The sequence below is a fragment of the Podarcis erhardii genome (assembly GCF_964252035.2).
Source record: "Podarcis erhardii genome assembly, chromosome: 13".
Lineage (NCBI taxonomy): Eukaryota > Metazoa > Chordata > Lepidosauria > Squamata > Lacertidae > Podarcis > Podarcis erhardii.
Window position 1 is genome coordinate 49,714,550 of NC_138502.1, and position 24,547 is coordinate 49,739,096.

Genomic DNA, 24,547 nt, shown 5'->3' on the forward strand with positions numbered 1-24,547 from the left:
TGAATTGACACTCTTAACTTGATTTGTGAAGCCAAGTAACTCAGGGAAGCAAGATTCTAGTATATTGATTATTCCTTAAGCACATCAACAGGCCCAGCCTGGGAATTTGTAAGGCAGAAACAGCTGTTATGGTTTTATACAAATCATTATGAAGCCAATATTCCTTAGCTTTATTATGACTGTTGAGAGCACAGGACTACAGGGGGAAAAGGCCCAGTCTTCTTCAAATGAATACTTTTCTGAAGTGTATGTGGGTTTCTACAAGGCGAGACACAGCAAACAACTTTATTGACCTGGTGGCAAGCAGAACAGAACAGCCAAACAGGGGCAAAGCAATGGCTTATATACATTTCTGAAGGCCTGGGCCACTCCCACTCTCAACGTGATTGGCTGTCTAAACCCCCCAAGCTGCGAATCGTAACCCAGAGCCAATGCCAGTAGCCCAAACCCTGACAATACAACATGATTGGATATCATGTATCGAATCAAAACACAGGGCTCAGGATCCTAGTCCAGACTCAAGCTCAGCTGAAACTGCATGCATCATACTTTTCATTATTAAGTCTACGGAAAGATTTGAGAAATGGTGTCGAGATCCTTGGATTGCAGATACAGATCAACAGGCAAGGTTGCTGGATCTCTGGGATTGACCTGTTTCAGGGTCTCTATGGTTGGAAGCCAGAAGTTTCAGCCCCTTTCCCAGCATGCTTTTCCAATATTGGTTTCTTTTTATTCCCTGTGAGTGTTTAGGATGCAGGATACATTTTGAAAAATACTGAGGGGCGCTGACAATAACACTTTGCTATGGACCACTTAAAAGGAATACTGTAATATCATATCTCCTTTTGTTTTTCAATCATTGAGTGTCACCAAGCTTTATCAATTCCCCCCCCCCTTTCCCTAGTTCTCAGGCTCCATCCCAGGGTACTTGAGGTGTAAGCCTGGAGCCAAACTGAAAAACCTTGAGCCAAACTGTTCCAGTGACCAGGACATAGCTGTCAAGCGTCCCTTATTTGGAGGGACAGTCCCTTATTCCAGCGCCATGTCCCGCTGCTGTCCCTTTTTGATGGATGTCCCTTAAATTTCAAAGGAAGCAGCTCCTCTCCCTCCCTTCCTGCCGGCCAGGGAGGAGGGAGGCTCCAACTGTGTTGCTTGGCTGTGTTGCTCACCCAATAAGAAGTCTAAGAACGACTGGGGGGTGGAGCTTGCATGCCTTGTGCTGATCAAATCGGCTGCGTTGCCTGGGGACTCGCCTTTGCTCAGCGCTTCCCAGCGGAGAGGTGACGGTGGTTTTCCTTGAGGTTTCGTTTGGCTGCTGGCTGGCTTTCTGCCTTTGGCTCAGAGGGGCTCAGAAGTTGAACATACCTGTGCTGAGTGCTTGGATCGGAATCGGATGGATACGTTATCGACGGCCCACTCACCCTTGTCGGCGAAAAGGTCTGTCTGGAGCAGGGGCACATGGTGGGGGGAAAGGAAAGGAGATCTCGTGGGAGGGGGGGCTTTTGAATTTGTTTTGGAGGCTCCTTCAATTGACTTATGGGGGGAAAGAAAGGAGCTGGTTGACTGAAATGGTGGGTGACTGGTGATCTCGTGGCGAGGGGGGGAGGCTGTGTGTGTGTGGCTAGTTAATGCAAGCTGAGGGGTTTTTTGAATGCTGGACACCATTTTGTTGCTCGTGCTGCTGCAAACTTTGCAGTGCAAAGCCAGGCCGGGGAGCCATCTTAAGTTGAGGCTGCATAGGCCTTGTGGTGCATGTAATTCAGATTCTATTTAGTTGAACCTCTGGTTACAAAGTTGGTTGGACAGTGTTCTCGAAGCTACCAGCATGAGTTTGACCAAACTGCAGGAGGACAGGAAGACTGGAGTGCACGGAACAGGGGAGGCTGCAGGTCCCTTATTTTGGCTGCTGATCCCTTATTTTCAAGGCTGCTGGTCCCTTATTTTCAAATCTGTAAGTTGACAGCTATGGACCAGGACTCGTCATTAGCAAAAGGCATTGCCTTCAGCAGAGAAGGATATCTGCAAGAGTGTTACATTTCCAGATGTGAGGTCCCCTGTGCTTGTCTTGCTGTGGACTTTATTCCGCGCAAGATAACACTGCGAGTGAACAAAGCTAACAGACATGAAAGACATTTGAAGCAGATAAGAAACAAAGACAACCCACCAAAGAAACAAAAAACCCACCTCTTTGTGCTAAAGTGTTTGAGTAAATTGCATATGTAATTTGTCAAATTCTCTCAGCTTGCATAGCTGGTTATCATTATTGATGTTTTAGTAGGTCACCTTCACCCAAATGGTGATTAAGGACTCTTTGTTTCTCAGTTCTTTGTGTGCATTTGGAGAAGCAGGATCAACCAGCTAAGAGACCACATAGAGGTACTATGTCAAAATTCTGGGACAAAAAAAATAATTATATCTACTACAGAAATTGTTAAGGGAGACAGAGAAATAGCAGTTATCTTGTCTGGCTTTCAAATTGGTGGTCTTTAGTGTAATGTTCAGCAATGTACTTGCTGGTTTGGCATTTAACTCCCCCCCCCCCCATTGTATGGCATCTTAATGCACTTCTGTTGGAAATGACTTGTAGGCCCACAAAACAAGAAATGCAAATTTGGGGGTGTTTCCTTTGGATAGATTTAACAGCGAATCAGCATGTTTGCAGCTTTTTCTGTCGTGTGAGCTCTCACAAACTACATTTTTAAGTTCAAGGGTTGGTTATTTGCTGAATGAGAAATATCGAGCTGCTTTTCCCATTGGATATTCCACCTTATAGGAATCAGAGGCAAGACCGGCTTTCTGTTCCCTCTTAATGCTACATTATACAGAAATGCCAGGGAAAGTTCTGTATTCTATAACACAAAGGCATATAGTATGGGCCTTGGACATGACCCTTTCCCCAGGTGAGTCATTCACTCATAAGCCTTTGGCAAATCTCTCCCTCTCTCCCTTCTCATGAGTGTCATTCCTTGTCTGCTAAATAAATGGCTATATATAACATTACAGAAAGAGTGGCGGGGTGGGGGAGAGAGAAAATAATGGAATGTTATTGACCCTGAACTTAGCAATACCAAAAATGTCCTTGCTACCACTCATCCTATTTGGTGACCATTTTGTGCCACAAAAGCCTATTTGAGTTCAAACATCGTAAAATATGGACAGTCAGAAATGTGGGGGGGGGGGGCGTATATCACCACCGAGAAAGCAAGGTTTCTTTCAGCTCCAAGGTGGAACACCTGTAGCAAATGGAAGCAACTTCAAGTTATGCCTCTCAAGAGTCTATTCGAACAATATTACACAGAATTCACTTGCATGAATACTGTACTCGCATGGCCAGTGCAATGTCAGAACAAGGCAGCACATGCCAGATTGCAGCTTCTCTTACACAAACTGGCAAACTGCAAAGTGGGGCTTTCTAATTCTCAGAATGGAAGAATTCCTGTGTGCATTTGTTTTTCCAGTGTTACCCTGTATGAACTGGGTTTTGTTCTTTTTATTTTTATTTTTTCCCCCAAAATTTTTTAATGATTTTAACAGATATAACATATAAAACATACAAAAGAAAAGACATTACAATACTAAAAGGAAAAAAAAACAAAAATAAAAACACATATTCCTTCTAAAGTTCATTTTAAATTCCATTATTAACTGACTTCCTCAAATCCCCCCTGAATTTCATTGTGTCACCTTGTAACAGTTCTCCAAAATCATCTTTCTACTACAATTAACTCCTTCAATCTACTATCTTCATCTCTTTTCTTATTGACTTAAATCCATATTACTGTACAACATTCTTATTCTAATCCTAGGCCTGATTGATACTTTCAAGTACCTTCTAATTATCTTATATTACAATATTTAGTTAAATAATCTTTAAATTTCTTCCACTCTTCTTGGTGTTCCTCTTCTTTCTGATCGCGGATTCTTCCAGTCAGGTCAGCCAGCTCCAAAAATTCCAACATCTTCACCTGTCATTCTTCTACCGTTGGTATTTCTTGAGATTTCCAATTTTTAGCTAATAGCAGTCTTGCTGGTTTTTGTTACAGATAGGTAGCCGTGTTGGTCTGCCATAGTCAAAACAAAACAAATTCCTTCCAGTAGCACCTTAAAGACCAACTAAGTCAGTTCTTGGTATGAGCTTTCGTGTGCATGCACACTTCTTCAGATACACCACCGGTTTTTTTTTTGCTGGTTTTTGTTCTTTTTAAGCAGTTGAATATTGTGAGACATGAATCTTATTGCAACTCCTCAGAGGACATTTCAAAGTTCTTCACATACATTTTAGTAAGCTTTGCATGTAATCACTATAAGGAACGTTGGGATGGTTATTCCCACATTGCAAACTTGGGGTGGGGAGTGAGGCTTGTCTCCTGCAAATCTGAACCATGGCATTGCAGCACAACCTTGTCTCTTAACCCCTGCGCTACGCCAGCCCTGTAATCATAGACTGCACAGGTTAGAAGCTGATTGGATTGTTTCCGAGAGAGTGGTGTCAACAAAAAGCCTCAGCGCAAAGTATTATCAGCACAGTCGGCCCAAACTGCTGACTTCTGCACTTCTCTCCTTTTTTAGGTTGGCAAACAATGAATTTGGCTGCCCGAGAAAAGACGAGCAGATCCGCACGGACAATTTCTGTGAACTCTTGTGAGACCTCCGGCTACAACACAGGACATGGGAGCTTTTCTGAACCCTCGTGTCTTGTGTTGCAGCCAGAGGGGCACATCTTGGCAGCAGGACCTCCAAAGAAGTGGAGGGATCCAACAGGGAGGAAACAGAAGGAAACTTAAAGATGCCGAGCAGCTTTAATTGGATGGAGAGACGTCTGGTGGCCACTTCCGTTTGGGATTATAGCTTTCTCCTTGACTCAGAACCTGAAGACAAAGTAGAATTCAGACTGAAAACTTAAATAGATTAGGTAACAACACTCCTTGTTTCTGACAGTGTTCTGTGATTGATTCTTTTTCAGATATAGATGTTTCTGATATTTTCAAGTGTCCTTGGCTTGCTTGGGTTTCTGAATACTTTAGTCAAATTAATTCATCAACTGGTTGATGGGATATGGTGCCAATAGCTTCTGTTGAGAACGGTAACAGAACAAGAGAAATCTTATAGTGGGCAAAAGCTAGGATATATATGCTGGCATAACAATTATCCATATGTGTTGTCATGCCATTAATCCCCATACTATGGGAATACAATTTAAAAGTAAATGAATATTGGTAAACATCAAGGGTTTTGCCAATACGAAATGGATACAGACAGCAATTTCAGACCAAGCCTATCATTGGAAAGGTCCACGTTTTATGTCTCAATGAGGCATTTTCAGCATTATGCCTGAAACATCTTTTCTATCCTATACCCCACAAGGTACTTAATGGCAACTCATTAACCCAAGAAACACCGTGGACAAAGAGGGCAGGCCCATTTAAATAGCCCATGACCAAAAGAAGGCCAGTTTTCACTCCAGTCCACTCGTGGGCCTGGTCTCCACAGAAGCCAAGCATGAACCATCGGCTCTTGGGGAGAAGGTTCCCCCTCCCATTGCCAACGTGGCCACACCTCCTCCCTTGGCAGTGTGGTCACGCCAGGATGGAGCAAGCCTGCGCCCCTCCACACACACTCTCCCCGCCAGGCTGCGAAAAAGGATCCCAGGTGGGTTAGGGAACCCAATCTTAAGATAAATTAAAGGGTAAATTGGACAGTTCATTTTGTGCGCTGTGGCATCGATCATTGCTTTTGCCTAGGAAGCCTAAGGTATGCCAGATATGCAGATGTGCCTGGATGTAGTTGTGTGTCTGCATCCCAGGATTCCTTGCAGCATCACAAAAGAGGACCAGGCAGACTTATTTGTTCCATACCAGCAAACTCTATAGCATTGCAGGGAACCCCTGAGATGCATAACTTGGGTTGTGCCTTACATCTCCTTTGAGGGCAGTAAAATATCTTTGTCTGGCTCTAATGGAATTTTCAGTGAGAATGAAATGCATTTTAATGTGTGCAATTTTCAGAGAGAGATGGTTGGTTGGCAGCACCCTATTTCAGATATTTTAGGAAGTGTAAAAGAACTATGCTGGCTATATAATATGCAACGGAACAGTGTAATTATTTAACAATGCCTCTTTGTGTAGTCTCCCTCCTCCCTGTGATGAGTTCCTTTAAAATTCCAATTAGTGTCACTAGTCAAGGCTTTCCAGCAACGTAGGCATCTGTTTCTGGAAACCCATTTGAGTGGCACCAGAAGTGAGAATATTGATTATGGGCAAGATATGTGGAGCCCAAAATATATTTTGACAATGGGGCTACTACATGGTATTTAAACCTGAGATCTGTCAGCCCTTTCTCTCTCTTTCCCATTCCCCCTTTCTCTAGTTTTCCCTCCATGTCACCCACATGAAATTAGGTCAAGATGTGATGAGATGAAGTCTTGCTATGTAAAATAGTTCAATCAGACATTTCATAAGTCAATGTATTGAATACAAGACAGCAGCTAAACGAAACAAAACAAAACAGCACTTAGCCACTTTTTTAAACAAGGCATTCTCCAGCATTTAATATGTGCTTAAACTGTTAAGAGTGGCTTTAGACAAGCAATGCTTCATTACTTTTAAAACAGGAAAGCCTTTAAAAAAAGGAGTATCTTTGTTCAAAACTGGGAAGGAGCCGTAATTTTTCAGGTTCACTCTGCAAGTTAAGAAGGGAGCCAACAAGCCTCAAAATGTTTCCTGACAGAAAAAGTAACACAGTCAAGGATTCAGTTTATTTTTAAAGTTTATTTGTTGGCTCTTGCTGAATGCTTAATTATAGTAGCTATGTCAAATGTCCCCCCCCCCATGCTTGAGATATATTTAGACTAGACTCCCCCTGTCTCAGAAAAAAGAGCAATTAAAATGTTCCACTTTAACGGAACAGAACTGATGATAGGGATAGGAAGCAATGGAGCCTGACACTTAGCCAGACCTGCAAAGAAAGAAAGAAAGAAAGAAAGAAAGAAAGAAAGAAAGAAAGAAAGAAAAGCCAAAGAGCAAATAGGAAGACACCAAGAAGAGTTTTCCTGTTGAACAGCCAAGACTGACAGTACTTCTCAGTCAATGAAATGCACAAAGGCATTTTCCCTGCCTATTTCACACCTTAAGGGGCAACCAACCTGTGTTTCCTACTAGACTTGCACCAGGTCTGGGCACAGGCTCCTCCATCTATTCTGTGACCTGGACCACAAACTGTGTTGACCTGGAGACCACCTGTCCTGGATACATCCTCAAAGCAACTGGGGTGTGGGGCTATGGGTCCTAAGAACCCTGTCTTCAACATATGGTCATGAGGAGCAGGAACTGAGAGCAGGAAGGGTGCTGCTCTCACACAGGGCCTTTCCATCTTGCTGGGTGCTGCTGCTCCTTTGCGTTTCCATGCACATTGCATCTTCTGCAGCAGAGCAGCAACAGCCAGCAAGCAGCGCTGCCCAGGATCGAAACTTCTGCTTATGGGAGCCTTTGATCCTTCAAGAGGTGGGAAGGTTCTCTCCCCACACCTTCCTGCCAGACTTGCAGCCAGTTAGCAGTCTGACCCCAGCCTCAGCTGCCCCTCTGCTCCACCCAAGTCCATTCCCAATTCAACCACCGGAGTGGGGAGAATCTAGGAGGAACTGGTGGAAGTCTGGCAAAGGGCAAAATTGCCCAGTTTAAAAAAACATATATATAAGGAGCGAGAAATAGGAAGTAGCTAAAGAAAGCATATCAAACAGTTCCAAAGCAATGCCTCTTTTAATGCTCTATGGACAGTTGAGGTCATGGTTGACAGATGGGGAAAACATCCAATCCATTGGATCATGAGGCTTGCCGGATCTAGCACATATGCACAGATAACACTTGCTTAACCCATAGAAAACATTAGAAGGCACCCCACATTCCTCTGCCAGCTGCTCTTTCTATAGTTGGAGGTTGGTGCTTGAGATGCAAATGGAGATCTAAGTCTAGGGAATTTTACAGTGACAGGCAGTGTCAGTTTTGGTTCTGTGTGACAAAGCTTCATTGAACACAACAGACCTTATTTTTGAGTGATTATGAATATGATTGGGCTGTAGAGGCAAATTCAATTTTTGGATAAACCTGTGTCTTCAGTTCATTCTACATTAAATGGATGCAATGATTTCTTCCTAAATCCTTTAAAATATTTGGGCAGACAGTCAATTCATTGCACTGCCAGCTTTTATTTTACAAAATTTCTGAGGGATCATGCTACCTGTCTTGAAGGTGAGTTCAAGAAAACTAAACAAAGGAGAAGCAGGTATTTGAGGCAGATCATAAGATGCTGGTGATGGTAAATATTCTCAATATATCAGGCTATCTTTTCAATATGCAGCTAAGCTTTATCCCCCAAGATTGTGATGTGTACACGGTGATTTCAAAGACTAAATCACAGAACTGCTTGGTGCTTATTGTTTAAGTTTGACCGAACAAACTTGATTCGCAACACGTACCAAGAGGCCACAGGCTTTCAGGCACAACTTTGCATACAGCTGCATTCACCTTGAAAAATAGATTTAATAAAGAACTGACCTTTTCTCAAAAAAATCCCCTATCTTCCCCTTACTTTAAGTATGGTGCAATCTTTCAAGGTCCAACGCAAGCCACTGAATTGCAAATACGCTCCTTGATAATCATGTGTACAAATTGTTTACCAGTTCATTTTGACTACCTGAGAAGATTGACAAGAAGACACAGCTGGATCCTCAACACGCCAGACACTTTAAGTCCCTATGGAGGTTTTACTTTTGCCTCCGTCTTTTGGGGAGCTAAATTTACAGATCCCATATCAAACTCTGCTTGCTTTTAATAAGCTGAATCTTAACACTATGGGAAGGAATTTGCTCCATTGATTCACAGGCCATGCCACTGGGTGTTTCTTCAGACTGGTGTTTTGTTGCGGGTGTGTTCTGCAAATAGTGTCCTCCTTCCAGAGGGCACACTTTGCTGTGAGATCATCAAGGCTGACGTCACTGATGTTGTGGGTGTGAGTGATTGGATAGCCACAGCAACTTGATTGGTGGTCCCTCAGTTGCTGGGGTAAATCTGGCCAATGGGATCGTTTCATGCATTAACCGAGGGACCTATTTCTACCGCTGCACATTGCATTGAGCTTCCTCTTTTCGCTTCGTGCATCGAATCACCCACCCACCCTCCCTATATTTAGGGTCCATTATGACCTTGCTGGGACACGGGTGGCGCTGTGGGTTAAACCACAGAGCCTAGGACTTGCTGATCAGAAGGTCGGCAGTTGAATCCCCGTGACGGGGTGAGCTCCCATTGTTTGGTCCCTGCTCCTGCCAACCTGGCAGTTCGAAAGCACGTCAAAGTGCAAGTAGATAAATAGGTACCGCTCCAGTGGGAAGGTAAACGGTGTTTCCGTGCGCTACTCTGTTTCGCCAGAAGCGGCTTAGTCATGCTGGCCACATGACCCGGAAGCTGTAGACCAGCTCCCTTGGTCAATAAAGCGAGATTAGTGCCGCAACCCCAGAGTCGGCCACGACTGGACCTAATGGTCAGGGGTCCCTTTACCTTTACCTTTATGACCTTGCTATGCCATCATGGGTCATCATGGCTTTGGGGACAGGGGCCTGGTAGGAATTTTCCCATTTGGCTGATTGGCTGGTGCCACTTGGGTTTCGCCTTCCACGTAGCAAATCATCACAACTTTGTAAGGTTTGGCGGTTAGGTATTGGTTGAATGTGGAGGGGAGGTTGTCACACCTGCCCCTCCAATACGCGAAAGGGTATTCTGTTAAAGGAATCCAGGGGCTCGCCTTGCTTTTGTCTGATCCGCTTCCAGGGGTTAGGGCCACGCCAGAGCCCCTGGAAGAATTTGGGGTGAGCTTGGGTCTGAGCCTGGTCCAATGCTCCCCCAGGATGTTTTCCCTTACTGATGTCTGCTGGAGTCCAGGTGTCAGTGCTGCCCTGCTGAGGTCAGGTGCAGCTAGTCGGGAACCAATGCCTAAACAAACCACTCATGATCTGTAATCAATGAAGTTGTGGCCAAAATTATGCCAATAACCTTAAACTAAATTCCGTGTCAATTGTGTCTTTCTTTATTGGGGGAGGTACTGGGATCTTAACACGCAATATGATCTTGACATGTTAATAGTGCAGAGTCGTTCTGCTTTGGCTTGCTCTGTGATGCTTCCTTGATGCTACCACATTATTGATGTCTGGAGGAGTTACAGTGCTACCTCGGGTTAAGAACTTAATTCGTTTTGGAGGTCCGTTCTTAACCTGAAACTGTTCTTAACCTGAGGTACCACTTTAGCTAATGGGGCCTCCCACTGCCACCACACGATTTCTGTTCTCATCCTGTAGCAAAGTTCTTAACCTGAGGTACTATTTCTGGGTTAGCGGAGTCTGTAACCTGAAGCGTCTGTAACCTGAGGTACAACTGTATAACTGTATAGTGCAACGAAAGAAGGAGAAAAACAAACCAGAACATTTCCCACCTTGTGGAACACCCTCCCATCAGATGCCAAAGCGATAAACAACTACCTGACATTCAGAAGACATCTTAAGGCAGCCCTGTTCAGGGAAGTTTTTAATGTGTGACATTTTAGTGTATTTTTGGTCTCTGTGGAATTGGATGCTTTCCCCATCTGTCAACCATGAGCTCAACTGTCCAGATGGGCGGGGTACAAATAATAAATTATTATTATTATTATTATTATTATTATTATTATTATTATATAAGAGGCTAATGAGATTTCACCACAGAGCTATGGAAATGCACGGATTAGAAATGAACCGGCATGATCGCCCCAAAACTTTTGCAGGCCCAAATGGTACTGAAAACAGGATCGTGTGTTACTGCCCCAATAGCAGAATGAGCACAAGCCATCATGAACTCACAATAAAAAGGATCTCTGGAGGGACCAATGAGGCTGCTGCCCATCAACTACAGCAAATGAAGCTGTTTATCTTAAGAGATCTAAAGCCAATTCACACATTACATTATTTAGGTTTGTGCTTAATATCTTTTTTTTTTTTGGTCGGGTGGCGGGATTTAAACTAAATAAACAGAAAACTAAGGTGTTGGGAAAAAACTCGACAGACACAGAGTCAGAACGGTTTCAGAGAGAAACAGAACTAACTGTGGTTAAAAAAGTAAAATACCTAGGGGTAAATATAACAGCAAAAAATCTGAGTCTATTTAAGGATAACTATGAAAAATGTTGGTCTGAAATTAAGAGAGACTTGGACAGTTGGACAAAATTGAAGCTTTCTTTGTTAGGCCGAATTGCGGCTATTAAGATGAATGTATTGCCAAAAATGTTGTTTTTGTTTCAAACATTACAGATTGTGGACAAGACAGAGTGCTTCCGGAAGTGGCAGAAAGATATCTCTAAATTTGTCTGGCAGGGCAAAAAGCCCAGAATTAAGTTTAAGATATTAACTGATGCGAAAGAAAGAGGGGGCTTTGCCCTGCCAGACTTAAAGTTGTACTATGAAGCCGCAGCTTTCTGCTGGCTAAAAGACTGGCTACTTCTCGAAGACACTGATGTGTTGGACTTGGAAGGTTTTAACAATGCTTTTGGTTGGCATGCATACTTATGGTATGACAAAGTTAAGATCAATAAGGCCTTTAAGAACCATATTGTCAGGAAAGCAGTATTTAATGTCTGGACAAAATACAAAGACTTATTGGAAAACAAAACTCCGAGGTGGCTTTCCCCTCTGGAAGCTAAGGCCCGAAAAAGACCCAATATGGAGGCCAAATGGCCAAAATATTGGGAAATATTAGAAAAAGATGGAGACAACTGGAAATTGCAGAGTTTGGAGAAAATGAAGGATAAAGTGTGAGACTGGTTACATTACGCCCAGATTAAAGAAGTTTTTAAAAATGACAAAAAATTAGGGTTCCAGGTGGAGAAATCGAAGTTGGAAACAGAATTGTTAGAACCAAAGACTAAGGTATTATCAAGAATGTATAACTTGCTGTTAAAATGGAACACACAAGACGAAATGGTTAAATCGGTTATGATAAAGTGGGCACAGGACATTGGGCATAACATTATGTTTGAGGACTGGGAAAGGTTGTGGACCACTGGGCTGAACTTCACTGCATGTAATGCTTTGAAGGAAAATGTAATGAAAATGATATACAGATGGTACATGACCCCAGTTAAACTTGCCAAAATATACCATTCGTCTGATAACAAATGTTGGAAATGTAAAGGAAATGAAGGAACATTCTTTCACCTCTGGTGGACTTGCCCTAAAGTGAAGGCCTTCTGGGAAATGATATATAATGAGTTGAAAAAGGTATTTAAGTATACCTTTACTAAGAAACCAGAGGCCTTCCTCCTGGGTATTGTTGGCCAGAAGGTGTTAAAGAAGGACCGAACATTTTTTATGTATGCAACAACGGCAGCAAGGATACTCATCGCCAAGAACTGGAAAACTCAAGAAGAGTGGCAGATGCAGCTGATAGACTATATGCAACTGGCAGAGATGACTGGCAGAATCCGAGACCTGGGAGAAGAAAGGATTGAAGAAGATTGGAAGAAATTTAAGACTTATTTACAAAAATATTGTAATTTGGTTGAACGTTAAGAAGGATGCTTGATCATAAATAACAGGCCACCACTAAATTAGACTGGAATTTGATGATAAGTCAGATTAAGGAAAACATAAACCTTTTGGAGAATTGTTAGATTATATTTAAATGATTGGATATAAGATTGCAAATAAGTTGATAATTTGCTTGAAAAACTTTTCAACGACGTAAGTGGGAGCAGAAAACGTGAGGAAGTCCAAAGAAGTTATGAAATTATGTTACGATATAACCAATGCTGTTTATTATCTGTGTATTTCTTTTATAAAAAAAACCTTAATAAATATTTATTAAAAAAATATATATCTTTTTTTTTTTTTTAGCTGAACATTGAAATTTATAATGTATGAGACGATCATGCATTTGAAAAGTGTATTATACAGACACACTGATCAGGGTGAGGTACCACCCCCTGTGTGGACTCGGTTACAAATCCCAGTTTGCTGCCATGTCATGTGCTGGGTGTGAAAATGCGGTGGGTGGCCCTTGGTCCGAAAAGCGTGGTCAGAATTAAAGGGTCCAGACCAAATTTCATAAAATCATACACAGACTTTACTGAAACAAAACTCAACAAGGAAGGAAAACTCCAGATAATTACAAAGATTAAAATAGCTCAGATGGTAAGAAAACAACAAACACTAGCTTCTCCAGCTAATTAACATAAACGCTTACATAAACACTGAACTGCTTTTAATTTTAATTTTCTCTTTTTAAATTTATCCAAGGTAATTATTTGCTAGCAGTCTGAGGATACAAGACACTCTTCCTTATGAGAGAGGGGGGTGTTTCTCATCAGTTTCCCCTGATCAGGCATTAAGCTAAGTGGCCTGCAATTTCCTAAATCCCTTTTTCAAAAATGCAGCATTGGCCAGTTCTCAGGCACAGAAGGCAATTATGACAAGTTACATATTTCGGTTAGAAGATAAGCCATCTAATATTTTACTCTTGGCTGGATACCATCTGGCTCCGATGATTTGTTGATTTTTAATTTGTCAACAAGGCCAAGAACTTTTTTTTTTTGTCACCCTTATTTGCCTCAGTTCCTCAGGCTACTTTCCTGTGAAAGTAGTTCAGGCGCAGGAATCTGCCCTAGGTCTTCTACTGTGAAGACGGATGCAAATAACTCTTTCACCTTCCCTGCAATCTCCTGGTCCTCCTTTAGTACATCTTTGAATCCCTTGTTATCCAAAGGTCCAAGTGCCTCCCTCTCTGATCTTTGGCTACTAATGTACAGGTGACAACCATATTGCACAGGGATTCAATACCTGGCCCCCGCACATGTTGGCAGAGCCCCGTTATGTCCCATTCTGGTCTGCCTTGCCCCTGTTCCATCCCCCATTCCACCCGTTCTGACCTTTTCTGGGTCCAAAAGGATCTGCCTGTCAGTGATCGTGCATCAATTGGATATGCCTAAAATGGTTGTCACCTGTACTTAAAACATTTTTTATTGCTGATTTAAATGTTTTCAGCAGTCTGCTCCTCAAATTCTTCTTCTTTGCATCCCTTATTGTCCGCTTGCATTTTATTTTATTTTTGCCAGTGGTTGCGTTTCACTTCTTTTTGTTCTCATTTGGTCAAAACTTTCACTTCTTGAAGGAAGGCTTTTTGTTATAGCTTTCTTGACTCTACTCTAATAGCTTTCTTGACTCTACTCATTAACCATGCTGGCATCTTCTGGGACTTGGTACTCTGTGACATACATTCTATCTGTTATGATGGTTTTGAATAACCCCTTCCAACCAGTATTCTGGAGAGATTTGTTTTACAGCACAGTCATTTAGGGTTTCTGGAAATTTTTACCTTGTGACCAAGACATGCATTTACTCACGCTACATGAATATAACTGCAGTCACCCAGTGCTATAACACTTTCTGCTTGGGAAGCCCCTCTGATTTCATTCTCCATCACATCCCAGCTGGTAGGCCAAAGGTAGACTAAAGAAAGCAGTTTGGCAGTTCAAATCTGTCCAGCAAAAGCAGCACAAATTTTAAAGGGGGATGACAAGAATAAATCATAGAGTCCTGCAAGAGGATTCTGCTGCATTTGAGGACCTCAAGCTGTTTATTACAAAAGGCACCATAAGCCTCAAACATTCTGTCCACACAAAGAAAGCAATCTACAAATTGCAAAAATGAGGAGCATGGCAGACTATTTCTCCAGAGGAGAACTGAGGGTGACCATGGTAGCATCTGTAATATCAATATATAATGCTTTAGCAACAAACCCAGATGTATTATGCATTAATACATCTATGTTGTGCACCTATTACTTGTTGTGCACCTATGCTTTTAACAGCACCCTGGCCCAGAAGTAAATTGATGGAGAACAGCTGCACCTAAGAATGGCCAGCAAAAAGATAGCAACACCCCCTCCACTTAATGCTTAGCTTTGAGGTTGTGACGGAAGTGGGCAAAAGCTGTGGGTGAACACAAGTATTTAATGCTTCCACAAGCTGGTTCCCTCCAGATGTTTTGGACAACAACTCCCATCATCCCTGATCGTTGGCCATGCTCAGGGCTAACACCCCACCAATGGACAAATGGAGGAGGTCGGCTCAGGGATGGGCAGGGGGCAACAGCAAGTTGTGGGGATGCCAGAGCTGCCCTGCACCCCTAGGCCTACCTGCTGCGTGTGGGGTTTGCTATCCCATTGGCAGTGTGGTTTAGACTGCCAGTCTGGAATGTGGTGCCATCTTGTATTTTGCCTCAGGAAGCAAAATGTCTTGGGCCTTCCCTAAGCCATACTGGGGATGTGAGAGCCGGACCATAAAGAAAGCTGATCGCCAAAGAATTGATGCTTTTGAATTGTGGTGCTGAAGGAGACTCTTGAGAGTCCCATGGACTGCAAGAAGATCACACCTATCCATTCTGAAGGAAATCAGCCCTGAGTGCTCACTGGAAGGACAGATCCCGAAGCTGAGGCTCCAAGACTTTGGCCACCTCATGAGAAGAGAAGACTCCCTGGAAAAGACCCTGATGTTGGGAAAGACGGAGGGCACGAGGAGAAGGGGATGACAGAGGATGAGATGGTTGGACAGTGTTCTTGAAGCTACCAGCATGAGTTTGACCAAACTGCGGGAGGCAGTGGAAGACAGGAGTGCCTGGTGTGCTCTGGTCCAGGGGGTTATGAAGAGTCGGACATGACTAAACAAATAACCACCAACAACAAAAGCCATACTGGCTTAGACTGTAGTCCAAAACATGTGAAGAGTACCAGGCTGGGGAAGGCTGTTCTAGACCAATCTACTCAAATCCAGGATAGTTTAAGATTGTACCATACCCTCAGTAATGATAATGCTTTTCTTGTTGCCTAGCTGGAAATGCAGTTATCTTCCTATAAATTCCACAGCTGCCCTTACTGCTCTTGCAAAGAAATTCTTCACAATTTCTTAGTTTCTGTTTTAATGACAATTGTGCTGTGCAGCTTTAAAGGACCAGAAAACACTTCATTTTCTGCATATCTAAATTGCCCATTATTAGCATGATCCAAAACCTTTTAAGCAGCTAATTATAGAGGAAAGAAGTAGGGCAGAACCAAAGAAATGTGGTGGGAGGATTTACTGTGTGGGAGGCTGAGATAAAATTAGATTTCTTTAAGCTGTGTCATACAATTTATTAGGAAGTTGGAATCTAATGTTTCATGTCGCTGTCACGTAAAAGCTCGCTCGTCTTATTATTCAGCCTGTGGGTATTTGATGCTAAAATACTTCTCCCTCTTGGCCATCCTTGCTCCTGGTGATAAAAGCAGCCGGCTCATCTGTTGTTTGTATTCTCAAATAATGGAGTGTTTCATTGTGACAAAGTGGTTAGTAAAAGGTAATAAAAGGCAATATTTAAGAAAAATCAGTGATGGCTTGGAGATTGTTTTGCTTGATCTCATTTAATGCCTTGCCTTTGGTTTTGATTGTTTCCCTTTGTCTGTTTGCCTTTCCCCTTCATCTGTGAAATAATTCTCTCCCCTTAGATGTTTTCTTATTCTACGTGGAGTGGCATGATAACTTTTCCATTTGCAAGGATAGCTATTGGTTGCAGATTTTGGAAAACCTCAGAGTCAAAGCTGTTTCTACCAAGTGATGCTCCAGAGAAATGAGGGCCCTTTAAGCTAGCAAAGAACCGAGCAATCAGAAAGCAACGCCTCTCCGGTTCCTCCTATATAAACCCCAGGGTCTCTTCTAGTGTTTGCTGAATTAAAGAAATGCATTTTCTTCCCTCTGGCCTCTGCTACTATTCATTCCCTGCAGAAGAGCAGCGTTGCTTTAAAACGCGGAATATTTCTCAGAAAACAACAAGCAAATAGCAGCCTAGTTTAGCCACTGGCAAGATAGCTTTTTATTCCGGTATCTGTGTAGGGACTGAGAATCAGGCATTGTTACACGTAAGATTATCAGAACAAGAATTGTAAGTCTGGAAAGTAGCATTCTTTCTCTTGAACACACACACACACACACACACACTCCTCAGGTAACACTAGACAAGTCATGCTTATTATTTATTCAGTATTTGAATCACTTACCACTTCCAGATCCTCCCAAATGTCCCTATTTTCCAAGGACAGTCCTGGATTTCCAGAAGCCGTCCCGGTTTCTGAATTGATCCCAGAATATCCTGCTTTCCCTTAGGACGTCCCTATTTTCAACGGAGAAATGCTGGAGGGTGCGGAGTTATGTGACCCCTGAGCCAAGGAGATACAACCTTTAGAAGACATCTGAAAGCAGCCCTGTAAAGTTTTAATGTAAAAAAATGCTTAATGTTTTATTAAGTTTTTATATATGTTGGAAGCTGCCCAGAGTGGCTGGGGCAAGCCAGTCAGATGGATGGGGTATAAATAATAAAGTTGTTGTTGTTGTTGTTGTTGTTGTTGTTGTTGTTGTTGTTGTTGTTGTTGTTGTTGTTGTTGTTCCTCCTCTTCTTCTTCTTCTTCTTCTTCTTCTTCTTCTTCTTCTTCTTCTTCTTCTTGAATAGAACATCCCTATTTTCACCGCAGAAATTTTGGAGGGTATGCACTTGCTCCCAGAGTCTAGTATGCAAATCAAAGCATAGTATTAAATCAGAGAGCGGATGACTGTGGTCTAAACCACAGAGCCTAGGGCTTGCCGATCAGAAGGTCAGCGGTTCAAATCCCCTTGACAGGGTGAGCTCCCGTTGCTCGGTCCCAGCTCCTGCCCACCTAGCAGTTCGAAAGCACGAAGTGAAAGTAGATAAACAGGTACTGCTCCGATGGGAAGGTAAACAGCATTTCCGTGCGCTGCTCTGGTTTGCCAGAAGCGGCTTAGTCATGCTGGCCACATGACCCGGAAACTGTACGCCAGCTCCCTTGGCCAATAAAGCGAGATGAGCACAGCAACCCAAAGTCGTCCGCGACTGGACCTAACGGTCAGGGGTCCCTTTACCTTTATTTTCACCACAGAAATTCCCAGAGTCTAGTACACAAATGAAAGCATAGTATTAAATCAGTGAGTTGGGGTCCCTCACTTGTGCTGCCAAAATGCAACAAACTGGGAATATTTCAATAAATACTGGTCCCTCAGGTGGCAGCTCTGACCATTTTTCCCCAAACTGGATGTGTTGTAATACCTGATCCAGCCTAGTAACTGCAAAAACCCAATCCCAATGGTTCCAAGCCATTTTTTATTTTAAAAAAGTGGATTAAACTGGGCAACTGGAAAGAAAATAAATGCATTTTTGTTTCCCAGCAGGAGTCCAGAATCCTAGAAACTCTAAACGGTATATGAGTTCTGCATTTATAATCCTCCTCTGAACTCCCTTAAAAAACAACACTGCACCCAGAACGTCAAAATTCCATGTCCAGAAAGGGAGAATTCTCTGAACCGTATTATGAACTGAACTGATTGGCATAACTTCTCTTATTTTTTTTATAATACCATCAGCAGTTGCTATTATTTTTTCATAAAGTACATCTTGCAGTAATCTTAAATCCATTTCTCCAGTTTCTGCAGCAATTTGCAATAAAAAATAAAACCCTCGTGAAAATTATTCTTCATTTTAGTGTGAGTTTCTCCCAATAAGCACATTTTTGTCGATTGTTTTGACTAATGTACCTATTTTTGCAGCTTCTAATATAATGCATTTTTGTATGCTATTTTCACTATTTTTACACATTTCCCCCTAATATGTGCATTTCTCTAAACTTGGTTGGTTGGAGAACTGTATTGCAAAAGTTGGGTTTGCAAATTTCAAAGGATGAATGTGTTTCAGTTCTCATGTTGTTTCAGAAACTGTGAATTTGAAAAAAAAATTGCTTTAAATGCAAACTGAATCAAATTCCTCTCCCATCCTTAATGTTAATTGGGGGGGTGCTCCAATGTGCATTGCATTACACTTGCTTGCGCTGAATTGCTTTTGCCATTTTACTGCTCATTCACCCGGTTTGGGAAGAAGAAGAAGAGTTTGGATTTGATATCCCGCTTTATCACTACCCTAAGGAGTCTCAAAGCGGCTAACATTCTCCTTTCCCTTCCTCCCCCACAACAAACACTCTGTGAGGTGAGTGGGGCTGAGAGACTTCACAGAAGTGTGACTGGCCCAAGGTCACCCAGCAGCTGCATGTGGAGGAGCGGGGAATCGAACCCGGTTCACCAGATTACGAGTCTACCACTCTTAACCACTACACCACACTTTTTGGAAGAACTTTTTGGACTTCTTCGTGATGCCTTTTCGTTTTAACCACCCTGAACTATTTCACGTCATCAGCAAATGGTGTTGCCTCACTCTAGATCATTTATGAACAAGTTCAAAACACTATCTGTCATGGATGCTTTTTGTTGAGATTCCTGCATTGCAAGGAATCTTTGAACTAGATGACTGTTCCAACTCTATGATTCTATGATTCTAGCTCACCCAGTACAGATCCTTGAGGGGTCCTTGACTTCCTGCATCCCCCCCAGTCCATTATGAGATATGTCCATTTATTTCTGCTGCTTTCTGTTTCTGAACGGGCTACTGATCCACAAGCAGCACTCTCCCATGACTGCTGAGATTACTCAGTAGCCTTTATTTCCTTGCATCTTCCTATCAGATCAGATGTATAACATGCTTAATGTTCCTTATTTGAGTCCCAAAGAACAGGCAACAACAGGCAGCAGTGAAACAAAAAAACAAAAACTAGCAAGTGAGAGCAGTGTGAAATTGATAGTGTTCTGGGATTCTGCCTCTCCAGCGGCCTGGAGGATCTACGGGGTAGATAAACGTTAATGTTTTTGTGACTTAAAAATGATGAACCTGAAGGAAAACAATAGGCTGCTGCTTTGGTAGTGGAAAATGCAGTTGACGCATGATAAAAGAGAGAAAAGTGGATCCATTTGTCTTCCTTTATTATTTAAAATGTGTGCTTTCTTTTTTTTTTTCAGGCTGGTACTCAGGCACAATGCTGGAGCAAAGGGACAGAAAGAGCTTTTCTTCTTTAAGCTCAAATATTTTGCTCACATTTCCTCATCTACGTTACTAATTTTTAGCATCATCTTTCTTAGCATGCTGTTTCATTGCTGTGATGTGCACATTCTACCTTATCTAAACATCATATTTATTTGTTAGCATGGTTTGTATTCTCCACTTGGAAGCTCAGGGCAATGTGCCTGAGGTTATTCTTTTTTTCTTTTTCTTTTTCTTTTTTTATTGGAAAATTTAAATAATCTTTCTTAATTTAAATTACACACTTAGGCAAAGAATTTACAATCTCATACTACAAAAAGAAAATTAAAGAAAAAACAATTAAGAAAAAAGAGAAAAAGAAAATACAGAAAAAAGCAAAAGCAAATTTATGTTCATAGGTTATTCTAATATACATGCATAGCATTGCAGCAATCCTGAGAAGCAGGCTGGCCTAAGATAGGCTTGCCATACATCAGGAAAATTCCTGACATGTCCTAGTTTTCGGGTGTAAAAGGGGGCAATTTTGCCAAATCAGCAAAATGTCAGGGAAAACCCAGATGTATGGCAAAGTGCTGGAAAAAACAGCAGAAACCCTAAAAGCCTGAATAAATTTCATTCTAGACTGTAAAATTTTTGTGCCAACACTGCAGCACTGTAAGGCTTTCTCGGGGGATGTTCCTGTTTAACCATCTCTAATGGTATACCCCTCCCCACCTTCTCACTATATAGAAAGGTCCGGTGACTTCTGTTTCAGTGTATCTGAAGAAGTGTGCATGCACACGAAAGCTCATACCTAGAACTAACTCAGTTGGTCTTTAAGGTGCTACTGGAAGGAATTTTTTTTATTTTGTTTTGACCATGGCAGACCAACACGGCTACCTATCTGTAACTGGTAAAAAAAAGGTAAAGGCAAAGGACCCCTGACAGTTAAGTCCAGACGCAGAAGACTCTGGGGTTGCGGCGCTCATCTCACTTTACAGGCCGAGGGAGCCGGCGTTTGTCCACAGACAGTTTTTCCGGGTCATGTGGCCAGCATGACTAAGCCCCTTCCAGCGCAACGGAATACCGAAACCAGAGCAGCGCACGGAAACACCGTTTACCTTCCAGCCGGAGTGGTACCTATTTATCTACTCACACTGGAGTGCTTTCAAACTGCTAGGTTGGCAGGAGCTGGGACCAAGCAACGGGAGCTCACCCCATCGCACGGATTCGAACCACCAACCTTCTGATCGGCAAGCCCAAGAGGCTCAGTGGTTTAGACCACCGTGCCACCTGCGTCCCTTATCTCTAATGGTAGCAAATGGTAAACAAGCCAAGTCTCTTTGATGAGAAATTTGGTTTGAGTGAATAGCACAAACCAACATCCCATCCGTTTTTGTTTTAAACTAATGTTAGCACAATGCTCTCTTTTTCTGAAAAAGCAAAAGCTAGATTGATACTGCTTTGTGACAATAGAAATAGATTCCACTTTGGGCACTAAATGAAAGCATATCATTTTAAAAATATCCTCCAGGAATAGTTTCTTCCTGAATTCACATTCTATGTGGCAAAGTATTCTCTGGATTTACACAATTGTTACATTGCTGCTTCTTGTAACAAGTATGTGAAAGACGGATGGGAATCTCCGTCCTTATAGATGTTGTTGGACTCCATGAAAGCCAGCTGGCATGGACAATGATTAGGAACAATGGAAGCTGGAGCCCAGTAACTTCTTATATCCGGTCCATAATGGTTTTTGCTCCAGTTACTTAGCGAGATCTGGTAGGTGCTGCCACATTCTCAATCGTTCTTGCTGCCTCATGCTAAAGCATACCGTCCACCCCAGACACTGGTATGGCATCTAATCACTGCAGCACTTTCCCCAGAATAATAGTTTGTGGTTCGAGGACCTGACCCCCGCGAAGTGAAATGAAGACACAAGGACACGTGATATAAGGTTAATGGGCTAGAAAAGGCCACAACTTTATTGATTACAGCAATGAAAAGGTATTGGCTTAGGCATTGGATCGAAACAAGGGGGTTTATTCACCAGTAAGTGGAGCCTGTTGATGCTAATCCAACTATAGGCTCACCCCTGATGTCACCGAGGGTCGTGCCATGGCCTCCCGCCAAGCAGGCATCGGACAGAGTACACGACCGCCAGATTCCTTTAACGGAATACCCCTAAAAATTGAAGGCATAGGCGATGGCCACACCTAGCACTTCGACACACCACAACACATTATTCCAATGCCTAACCTACCCACCAATACCACAAAAGTTGTGGCGATTGCTACGAGGTAGGCGAAAAACCAAAAAGCCTAATGCCAAATGGAAAAATTCCTACCAGGCCCCCCGGGCAACCAGGGCGACCAACCTAAGGTCCATAGCAAGGCCAATGACCTAGGCCCTAACTAAAAGGGAGTGGAGGGAGGGTGACTCGCGACGGGACACCGCCGAGGAATGAGGCCAGGGAGAGGCTGGCGCTGCAGCAAAAGGCTGCTGAACACGCCCCCTCCGCGGCACCTGGTTGGGTGGCCACCGGGGGGGGGCGTGAGCACCAGCCAGGTGAGCTGGAGGCAGGGGGCAACGCCCCCTGCTGGGCGGTGCTCGGGCTCCCGCCCACAACCACTCCCCTCTCTTTCAAGGAGGAAAGTCTTTTTCGTTTTTGTTTGCTGCTTTCCCTACCAAGTCTTCCCGTTCAAACTGGTGCAAGCTACTTGTGCTTCAGACATTTAAAAAGTACAGTGGTACCTCAGGTTACATATGCTTCAGGTTACATACGCTTCAGGTTACAGACTCCGCCAACACAGAAATAGTACCTCGGGTTAAGAACTTTGCTTCAGGATGAGAACAGAAATCGTGCTCCGGGGGCGTGGCGGCAGCAGGAAGCCCCATTAGCTAAAGTGGTGCTTCAGGTTAAGAACAGTTTCAGGTTTAGAACGGACCTCCAGAGCGAATTAAGTACTTAACCTGAGGTACCACTGTATTCCCAGGTGGCAGAGGGAGAGCTGGGTGGGCCTAAGGGGCACGTCACAGACCTCCCTTCTGCATTGCACTGTTTGTTTGAATTCTGGGAGGGGCACAACGTTATAGGAATCCTAACAGATGTTGCAGTTGTGGCAGTGATGTGCCACACTACGTTTTGGCTAAAAGTTAAATATGAATGCTCTGGGGAATGTGTAGGCTGGTGAAATTATCCAAAGAGGGGTGACACATATTTCTAGACAAATCTGGAATTTGGAAGTTCCTGCAAAAGCGAAAGATGTTTTGAAAGCGGAGGAAATAAAGTTTCAATAACTCTAGCAACGTTTCTCTTACATTTCACACCCCTAATCTCAGCATATAAAAAACATAATAAAACATCAAACATTACAAACTTCTCCATACTTGAGGTGTCTTCTAATACAGTGGTACCTCTGGTTGTGAACGGGATCCGTTCTGGAGCCCCGTTCACAAGATGAGCAGAACGCAACCCGCGTCTGCAGGTGTGTGGGTCATGATTTGCCACTTCTGCGCTTGCACGTGATGTCATTTTGAGCGTCTGCACATGTGTGAGCGGCGAAACCTGGAAGTAACCCTTTCCGTTACTTCCAGGTCGCCACAGGACGTATCCTGAAAGAAGGTAACCTGACCTGAACGTAACAAGAGGTATGACTGTACTTGTACATTTACTTCTCTTCTTGAGAAGTAGAAGGATGGGAGGGCGTTCCACAGGGCAGGTGCCACCCCCGAGAAGGCCCTCTGCCTGGTTCCCTGTAACCTCACCTCTCGCAGTGAGGGAACCGCCAGAAAGCCTTCAGAGCTGGACCTCAGTGTCCGGGCTGAACGATGGGGGAGGAGATGCTTCTTCAGGTATACAGGGTTGAGTTTCAAGGAGAAATCAGCAGCTTTGCTGCTGCCGTGATTTCCACTACATTAAATCCTCTACATAACATGTAGTAATTCTTGTGGCGTTTGAAGTATTTTAAATTTTATATACAGAGGTCCACCTTTTCAGACTTCCTTTTGCTCCCTTGAAAAATCACAGTTCTCCTCCTCTTTTTTTTTAAAAAAAATAACTAATTAACTAGAGACCTGGAGGGTAATCTTCGGCCTGGGGTCCTGCCACATTCAGGGTTCCCTCCCCCTCCTCCCATCCAACTGGAAAGAGAAAAAAGCTAGCAAGGGTCTGTTCATCATGAACATCGCACTGGCAAACTCAGATTGTCCCAGTTGGAGATATTTATGTCAGAGAGAACAATGTTTTTATGTGATGTTTGGTATTGCCTTTTTGAAGCTACCATCTGCAAGAAGTTATATTTACCTCTTAGGAGTACATAAAATGGAGAGATGGAGTGTTTGATCTCCCCTTTTGCCTGCCAACTTCTCCACGGGCACATTGGCACTTTCACCCCCAGCTTCATGATTCCTCCTCTCTACACAACAAACAGTGGGGATGTGAGAATCAATCCAAGATCAACGCCGAGAAGAAATCAGTAGAAAGTTCATTTCAGAACATTCTGGGCGCTGGCCTGAGCTAGCATTGGCTATAACAGGGGAATGACTGGTTGGCAACTCTACTTTTTCTTTCCAAGATCTCTTCCATCACAGATG

At 43.1% G+C, this 24,547-nt stretch overlaps 1 long non-coding RNA gene across 1 annotated transcript in view; it reads left to right on the forward strand.

Moving 5' to 3' along the window:
- The first annotated feature begins 4,723 nt into the window (after nucleotides 1-4,723).
- LOC309327247 overlaps nucleotides 4,724-24,547 on the forward strand; it is a 35,055-nt gene continuing 15,231 nt past the window's right edge. The window contains exon 1 of the long non-coding RNA XR_014150474.1: nucleotides 4,724-4,912. This is a non-coding gene — a long non-coding RNA (uncharacterized lncRNA). The remainder of the gene's footprint in view (nucleotides 4,913-24,547) is intronic.